This window comes from Schistocerca serialis, chromosome 8 (genome assembly GCF_023864345.2).
Source record: "Schistocerca serialis cubense isolate TAMUIC-IGC-003099 chromosome 8, iqSchSeri2.2, whole genome shotgun sequence".
Taxonomy (NCBI): domain Eukaryota; kingdom Metazoa; phylum Arthropoda; class Insecta; order Orthoptera; family Acrididae; genus Schistocerca; species Schistocerca serialis.
In genome coordinates, this window is record NC_064645.1 from 351,493,955 (window position 1) to 351,503,236 (window position 9,282).

Consider the following 9,282-nt stretch of genomic DNA (forward strand, 5'->3'; position numbering starts at 1 on the left):
TGTGTTTATAGCATTTGCATGTGTAGAGAAAGATTTTGACAATCTTAATTAAAACATTCTTTGAAGCTCTAAAACATAGGGCCACAAGATTATCTACAACTTGTACAGAAACCAAACTGCATTTCTAAGACTTTAATAACTTGCAAGGGAAGCAGTAATTGAGAAGGCAGAAGTAGAGAGGATATAAAATGAAGACTGTGAATAGCAACAAAAGCGTTCTGAAAAAGAAACTTTGTTCACATCGAATATAAATTCTAATGATTGGGTACAATTTTACAAAGGTATTTGTGTGGAGTGCAGCCTTGTATGTAAGTGAAACGTGGGCTATGAACAGTTCTGTCAAGAAGACAATGGATGCTTTCAAAACGTGGTGATCAATAAGAATGCTGAAGATTAGATATGAGGATTGTGTAACTAAAGAAGAGGAACGGAACTAGAGCAGGAAGAGGAAGAGGAAATCACGGCACAACTTTGACTACAAGAGAGGTAAGTTGACAGGACATATTATGAGGCGTCAAAGAGTGAGGACAAAGGGGCTGGGTGATAGTATTCTGATAATAATCATCTGTTGAAGTGCTATTCTGCTATTTTATCGATTAATGTAAGCAGTGAATGTACTATTCCATGCACTTCTCCACGAAACATTTAAACCAGAACTGAAATCAGCTGAACACCAAATCTTTCAACCACTGTCTGACAACTACTGCATTCTCTTTCAACTTTCTATAACTATCACTGGCTAGCCACACACACATAAAGATATAAGGAGGACAGAAATAAACAAACATTAGTTTTCAGCATATAATTCTTAAGATTGGCAACATGCACATAAACAAACCAAACAGGAAGGGACATGAGGTGAACACACTGTAGTTATGACTTCAAATCAGTGTTTTCGGTAAAATGTCTACAGCTAGTTACAGAAGAAAAAAGAGCGAACATGAAAATGTGCTTATGTTCCATAATCTAAGTTTTAGTTCAACCTCCAGCATGTGACCAGGTGAGGGGAAACGCAGATGTCCGCCAAAAACTCGATTCACTGTAAGTAATCAGTTGTTGTTGTTGTGGTCTTCAGTCCTGAGACTGGTTTGATGCAGCTCTCCAAGCTACTCTATCCTGTGCAAGCTTCTTCATCTCCCAGTACCTACTGCAGCCTACATCCTTCTGAATCTGCTTAGTGTATTTATCTCTTGGTCTCCCTCTACGAGTTTTACCCTCCACGCTGCCCTCCAATACTAAATTGGTGATCCCTCGATGTCTCAGAACATGTCCTACCAACCGATCCCTTCTTCTAGTCAAGTTGTCCCACAAATTTCTCTTCTCCCCAATTCTATTCAATATCTCCTCATTAGTTATGTGATCTACCACCACATTTCGAAAGCTTCTATTCTCTTCTTGTCTAAACTATTTATCGTCCACGTTTCACTTCCATACATGGCTACACTCCATACAAGTACTTTCAGAAACGACTTCCTGACATTTAAATCTATACTCGATGTTAAAAAATGTTTCTTCTTCTGAAACGCTTTCTTTGCCATTGCCAGTCTACTTTTATATCCTCTCTACTTCGGCCATCGTCAGTTATTTTGCTCCCCAAATAGCAAAACTCCTTTACTACCTTAAGTGTCTCATTTCCTAATCTAATTCCATCAGCATCACCCGACTTAATTCGACTACATTCCATTATCCTCGATTTGGTTTTGTTGATGTTCATCTTATATCCTCCATTCAAGACACTGTCCATTCCGTTCAGAGTAATCAGTTATTCACGTAAAAAAAGATGTGAACTGTTTTATAATCTGCAAGTATCACATATCAAAACAAAACTGAATCATTCTATATTCCACCGAAGATGCCTTAAAGTAAAAGGCAAAACGCGTCTTGAACCAATAAAGTACACTGGATAAAGAAAAAAACGTTTGTTACTTACCAAAGGAAATAATCAATAGCTGTAGATAATTAGCAAATTACATCTTACGACATACCAGCAAATTAGTCTCGGTTTAACTTCTCATTACACATGCTATTAAATGCTGTTTAAAAAATTCATCTATCCATCCGAAAAAACTGTAGTTTCTTTCATATCTTGGTAGTTAAACAGATTTTGGATATTTATCATGCGACGAAATACATGAGTTTTTACAAGTTATCGTTTGCAAAAAAACACGTTTCGATTTCTTGAACCGTTTACGAAATTTGCAGTTGATACAACCACATGGTTTACGACGAGCAGGACGAAGTATCGGTCGCGTCGCGAGCGACACGCGCGCGGTCACCGCACAGCCCATCCGTCGACATATCATTCAATATCTCGAGAACGGTGATAGCTATCGTTCTGCTCTCGGCTTTAAAAACAATTTCGATATGTTGACTAAATTTCATACCCAATAATATATTACCTAAAATGAACTGTACGCAAAGTCCACGCAATGCGTTTTTACCTCTGCACACTCATTAAAATTTCGTGTAAAGGTTTACGTAAATGCGATACAGCAAGTAACCACGACGAATAACGAAAAGAAATTCGGTCCTTTATCGAGAGAAGATATCAGGCTGTAACATGCCCAAGAATCAAATTTTTCTACTGAATAGTTTCCTTGGAATCGGATGATAAGTATTTCATAGCTGCCGCCGCGTCCGCGTCAGCGGTTCGGCGAAAGTTCGTGTGGCCCGGGGGTCCGTACCTGACGTCACGCTCAGCGCGTTCTGTGATTGGCGGCGCGCACCTGGAGCGCGGCACGCGGCAGCGGAAGCGGTTCGACATGGTCAAACCGCGACGCAGAGCCCGCCGCGCCTTGCCGCTGACGCCATTTCCATGGCAACCACGCCGCTGACGCGCGGTTTTGACGCGCGGCAGCCCTAGTGGGAACCGGCCTTTAGTTGCGACTTGTCACAGAAATCGCAGTTGGACTCGATAGTGTGTCGCAGAGATGAGCGTAGTACGAACTTTGGCCAACAGATGACACTGTTAACTGCGCTTTTTAGTTACTACTTGCGACTTCTAGCCGCGGCTTGTCACTGAAAACGCAGAAAGCAGTACGGAATTCGGCCAACAGATGGCTTACGGCCATGGAGGCGTAATCCGCAGAGAAGATATTTCTGTCGTATGGTATTTAATAATTATTACATCTCCATAATGAGAACATCAAAAAATTTCATACGTCACTCAAACATTCATTCGACGACTTGCTACCGTATTCAGAAATCGACGGGTAGTATTGGACACATATCGTGAGAGACAGACAACCAGAGGGTACGCATTTTTCCGATCATTGCAGACAAGAATGTAGAAAATCTCTGATATTACGGGTTTTAAATTATACATTGATGGCGCTGCTTGCTGTACAAAAATGTGACAAAAACATTAGCTGATAAACAATGAAAAATATATGAGAGTGTAAATTGTTACATGATTTTTAAGAGTATTTTCAAACGACGTGAGTGATCAAGCAGATTTCAATATTGCAGCGATGTATCAAGTTCAAATTTATATCACCTATTAAGGCCTGTGGTCCCATGACGCTGTAATAAATATAAGCTTCTAAGACAAAGCAATCAGAAAATATGACCAGTTATGTCACATATTACGATACTCGCAAGTTCACTCATCAAAACCTATAGGTTACTTCCTATTGACTTAGAATTATGGAATTTAGCAATAAGCAAAGTTTTACAGTACAATTGAAGGACAAAATTGAAAACTGTTAATCTGCAATTATATAACACGAAAAATACTCCTTTGTTATTTGTTATCCGACCCCAAACTTAGAATTTAAAGATTATTGAGAGTCTTGAACACCTGGGACAGTTGTCTTGCCATTATCAGTGTCGATAATAGGCAAAAACTTAAGAGATTCTCGACTCCCAGGATGTATGAACTGTCTGTAAACATAATTAAGTTTGTATGGAACCCTCAGTGCATGAGTCCTACTCGCATCTAGCAAATTTCTACCATAATATTTTTGTAACACCTAATCATGAACAATGTGTAAAATTATGAATGTCTCTTCAACCTCCATGTTGCAAGGTAATTTCTGTTACTCGTTGTGTCCTGTCTGCAGTGATTAAGTTTTTTTGTGTGTGCGTTTTGTGTAGATCCTACATACTGTGCATGTGGATCCAGCTTTTTCTTTGTGACATCTATTTATTTATTTATTTATTTATTTTCTATCCATATAACAAAAAGTTTTCGGACATTGTCAGGAAAATTTAGATTACATTACACATATAAGGTAAAATATTTACATTCTTTCATAACAACATATGGATCAGAGGATCTGAATTAATACTTTAGTTTATACACTGAAACGCCAAAGAAACTCGTATAGGCACACGTATTCATATACAAAGACATGTAAACAGGCAGAATACGGCACCGTGGTCGGCAAAGCCTATGTAAGACAACAAGAGTCTGGCGGAGCTGTTAGATCGGTTACAGCTGCTATAATGGCAGGTTATCAAGATTTAAGTGAGTTTTAACGTGGTGTTAAAGTCGGTGCACTGAAGAGAATCATTCAACATGACAGAAGACCCTTCCGCAAATTGCTTCAGATTTCAATGCTGTCAAAGTGCGAACCATTCAACGAAACATCATCGATACGGCCTTTTGGAGCCAAATTATCACTCGTGTACCCTTGATGACTGCGTGACACAAAGCAATATGCCTCACCTGGGCCCATCAACACTGACATTGGACTGTTGATGGCTGGAAACATGTTGACTGGTAGAATGAGTCTCGTTTCAAATTGTACCGAGCAGATGGACATGTATGGGTATAGAGACAACTTCATGAATCCATGGAACCTGCATGTCTGCAGGGGACTATTCAAGCTGGTGGAGGCTCAGTAATGGTGTGGGGCACATGCAGTTGGAGTGATATGGAACTCTTGATACGCCTAAATACGACTCTGACAGGTGACACATACACATGGAAGCATCCTGTCTGATCACTTGCACCCATTCATGTCCATTGTGCATTCTGACGGACTTGGGCAGTTCCAGCAGGACAATGCGACACCCCACACGTCCAGAATTGCTCCAGGAAAACACTTCTGAGTTTAAGCACTTCCTCTGGCCACCAAAGTCCCCAGACATGAACATTGTTGAGGGTATCTGGGATGCCTAGCAATGTGCTGTTCAGAAGAGATCTCCACCCCATCGTACTCTTACGGATTTATGGACAGCCCTGCAAGATTCATGGTGTCAATTCCCTCCAGCACTGCTTCAGACACTAGTCGAGTCCATGCCAAGTCATGTTGCAGCACTTCTGCGTGCTCGTGAGGGCCCTACACAGTATTAGGCAGGTGTTTCTTTGGCTCTTCAGTGTAGATGCACGCTGGTTATTACTATTTAAAATTTTCTAAATGTAAAGATAACTTTCGCATTACTTGGTGGAAGCAAATTTCCCAAATAGTACTGCTTTTGAAATATAGTGCAAATAGCCTCTTTTATTGCCTTTTCAATAATCTTTTAGAATGTGAAGGGACTTTTATTGATAGAAAGGTTTCATCAATATTTTAAACCATAGAATAACATTAGTTGTGCGCTTGTAGGTAAGATAACCATTTATTTTACACCACAAAACAAAGCTATGCACATATATTTTTTCAGTCAGTTAAAGAGTAACTACTCCTGTGTGTAGTAATGTTATAAACAGAGTTTATATTTCAGTACATCACATGTAGGCACATATAACTCCCTCCCCACTGACGACGTTGAGTTATTTCTTTGATAAGTGCACTGTATGACCAGAAGGTGTAGCTCATTGGACTGGCTGATGACTGGAGCTGTTTGTTTATGAGAAGCTGATGTTGCTTGTCGATGATCCATATTCTTCAACAGGAAGGCTGACTTGAGTCTGTTGATATAGGTCAGGGGTCTCCAAACTATGGCCCACAGGCCGAAACTGGCCCACAAGGGCCGGCAAACCGGCCCACGTTAGCTGGCCGGACATCCCTGGTATCTGGCCCGCCAAATATTTGAGGTGGTGCCTATACTGCCAACAATTGAGTTTCGAGGCCTATAGCGACCAATACACCGATACCTTGGCTCTGCTACTCGCTACAAGACTACATAACCAAACTTATTGTTGCACCGCTTGAAATAACAATGCATTGACATACTCTACCTCTGTTACGTCTTACAGTAATAGTGTTGCTAACAATGATTTTGAGATTTCGTTAACTTTGCAGGACGCTTTCGTGAAGAATGTGCAGTGACATACTTTTTTGTCGGTGAAATTCGCCAGAATAAAATACGCCAGAATTTCGGTCACGTATGTCCACCAATCAAAATTATGTAATTAAATAAAAAATCGTAGTTCGTTACAGTGCTAGCTATTCCCACAACCTTAGATATTTGAGATTTCATCTTTCCTTTAGCCTTACATTATGGTGATTGTGGAGTTCTAAGGTGCTTTAATCCCACCAGGAGTCAATGTGGCCCGCAGACTAAAAAGTTTGGAGACCCCTGATATAGATGGTCTTTTGACCATGAGGTGTTTCAACAGCGAAGTGTTTTTCTGAGCATGAATGTAACAAATATGATCAATCACAGATAGGTTGGAGAGGTTCTTCTGTATATGATGTCTTATGAATACATCTGAACCAGTCATAAGATCAAGGTGGGCGAAGACGGATGTTATAGCATGATGTCGAACATTTATTGGCTTAAGTTATGCAGTGTGCTGCTTCAAGCTGAAAATGACATTTGAAATGTCACATTCCACTGCTGTAGGATCAAAAAATCAGCTGGCATCCTGGTCACCATACAGTAAGTCATATGCTGTGTTAGCGAAATATTCTGGAATCACATAAGCGCAAACACCCATTAAAACTGATGGTAAGTTGCCAACCCAGTCATCTGAATATTGGGCTCTTAATGTTGCCTTGATCTTGATGCACCACCATTGATTTTGGCCATTCTATGCTGATGGCAATCAGTGGTTTTGATATGGTGTGCACATAGGGTCTTTGTGAGGTGAGTCAACATTTGACAATCAAATTGCCATCCTCTGTTGGCAGTGGCTGTTTTTGGGACTCCAAACCGTATGATGCTAGGAGAGTGCTGGCGACACTTTCTGCAGAGGTATCCTTCAGTGGAACTGCCTCTAATCAACATGTAAACCTGTTGTCCACAGTTAAGAGGCAGATGAAGCCTTGACAGCAAGTTAATCATCTCACTACATTAACATGGATATACAAGAAGCGATTGTCAACTTCAGTGAAAGTTCTACATCCACTAGTTTTGTGTTTTGAAAGTTTTGCTCATTGACAGGGAATACATGTTTTTGCTCACAGATTTACATTTTGTTTCAAGGAAGGCCAAATGAAGTGCTGCTGAATCTGGTCTCTTATGCCTTTGACGCTACGGTGAACGAAGTCATATAGTGCATGGAAGACTTGTTGTTTGTAGGATGGAGGAACATATGACCTGAGTTTACCAGTAGAAATATCACAGAGTGATCCATCAGATAACAATACTGTTACAAATGCTAAGGAACAGGACCCTGAATTCTTCACCTTGGCCAGTTCTGGGTCATTGATTTGCGCCTTAGCAATAGTTTCATATGAAACACTATCTGCCAACATGATGACCACAGCTCTGGAACATGTAAGTGCAGTAACATTCTCTCCTCCAGGAAGGTATCGGATATCTGTGGTGAACTGACTGAGAAATGCCGGATGGCCTGCTTTGTTGGTCCATGTAACAGGGTGGTTATTCTTCTTTGGAATTCTTGTCCACGTATTTTTGCAATATGTGGTGATAAGTGTCCATAGAAATTCACCAGTCTCAAAAAGGGCATAGTTCTCATGGTATTTTAAGATGAGGAAAGTATTTGGTTACTTGCACTTTTTCCTCTAATGTTGAAATTACTTAATGTGGCGCACAATAACCGAAGACCAGTACTCTTTATCTCCATAAATGCATTTTCCCACGTTAGTGTTAAGGCGATATTTATCCAGCCATTCAAGAAATTGTTGTAGATGCATTATGTGTTCTTCATACAAAGATGAAGGAATGACAGTATCATATTAACAGAAATACACAGAGCGCAAATCATTCAAAATTTAATGAATAACTCGTTAGAATGTTTGCACTGCATTGCAGTGACCAAATGGCATATTTAAAAATACGAAAAGTCCAAATGGTGTGATCATCTCTGTTTTACACACATCTTCTGGCTCAACAGGAATGTGTGATAAGCTTGACTAAGATCAGTTTTAGAAAATATCTTTCTGTTGGAGAAATGGCAGTAGAAACCTTGTAAATGAGGTAATGGATTGCAGTCTGGCACTGTGAATACATTTTAAAGCTTTATTATCTGCACAGGACGTCAAGTTCCAGCTCTTTGGAATGCGATGGAGAGGACTACACCACCAGCTGTTAGAAGAACGACATATGCCAAGGTTGATCAGCTATTGAAATTCAAATTATGCTTGTGCTAATTTTTCTGTTGGCAAGCTTCTGGTACATGCATGTTCTGCAGATCTTATTGTGACTATGCATTGCATAATAACTTAAGGAAAATAGTAATTAGGTTTCTCCTTGAGAAAATTAGGCTATCTGTTTAGCAAGTATCGATATATGTATTGCAGGTCAATCAAAAACATTAAACTGTCAATAGCAATTACATGTTAGTTTTTGTATACTCACTATCATATCAGGAGTTCGCTAATTGTGGCTCCAGTTAAAGTAACTATTTATTTAGCGCACAAAACAAAACTACAATAAATTCACATATATTTTTACTGTCATTTTGTAATAGGAAACAATAAAAAGAAAGGAAAGTCTAACTACTCCAGTGTGTACCAATATTTTAAACAGAATTTATATTTCACTGTATCAGCTACAGCCACAGTTCTTTGTGGTTACTAAGCTTAGACACATAGAGAGAATCCATGTGAAGATGCACGCAGTCAAATGGTTGAGACAGAAAATGAGAAAATATACATTTTATTGCCTGGTAGTAACACATGGAAACAATTCGTATGTATATAATGAAAGCTCAGAGTGAACTACTGCAAAGATAGTAGTGTGGCAGAGAGCTGCGACCCTGACCAAAGAACTTCGCTATATTAATTACTACAATCGCTGCTGGGTCGCTAGAAAGCATCCCCATGTTAGTGTAGAGGACTTGGAGGTGGGGTTGGGGGGGGGGGGGAGGAGCGGGGAGGTGGATAACGCTGTTGTCGATCATCTCTTTGTATAGGTGTGTGTGAGCAGCTGTGCCGTAGCATTGTGCCTAAACATGGCGTGTCTGCACTGTTTCTAGGCATGTCA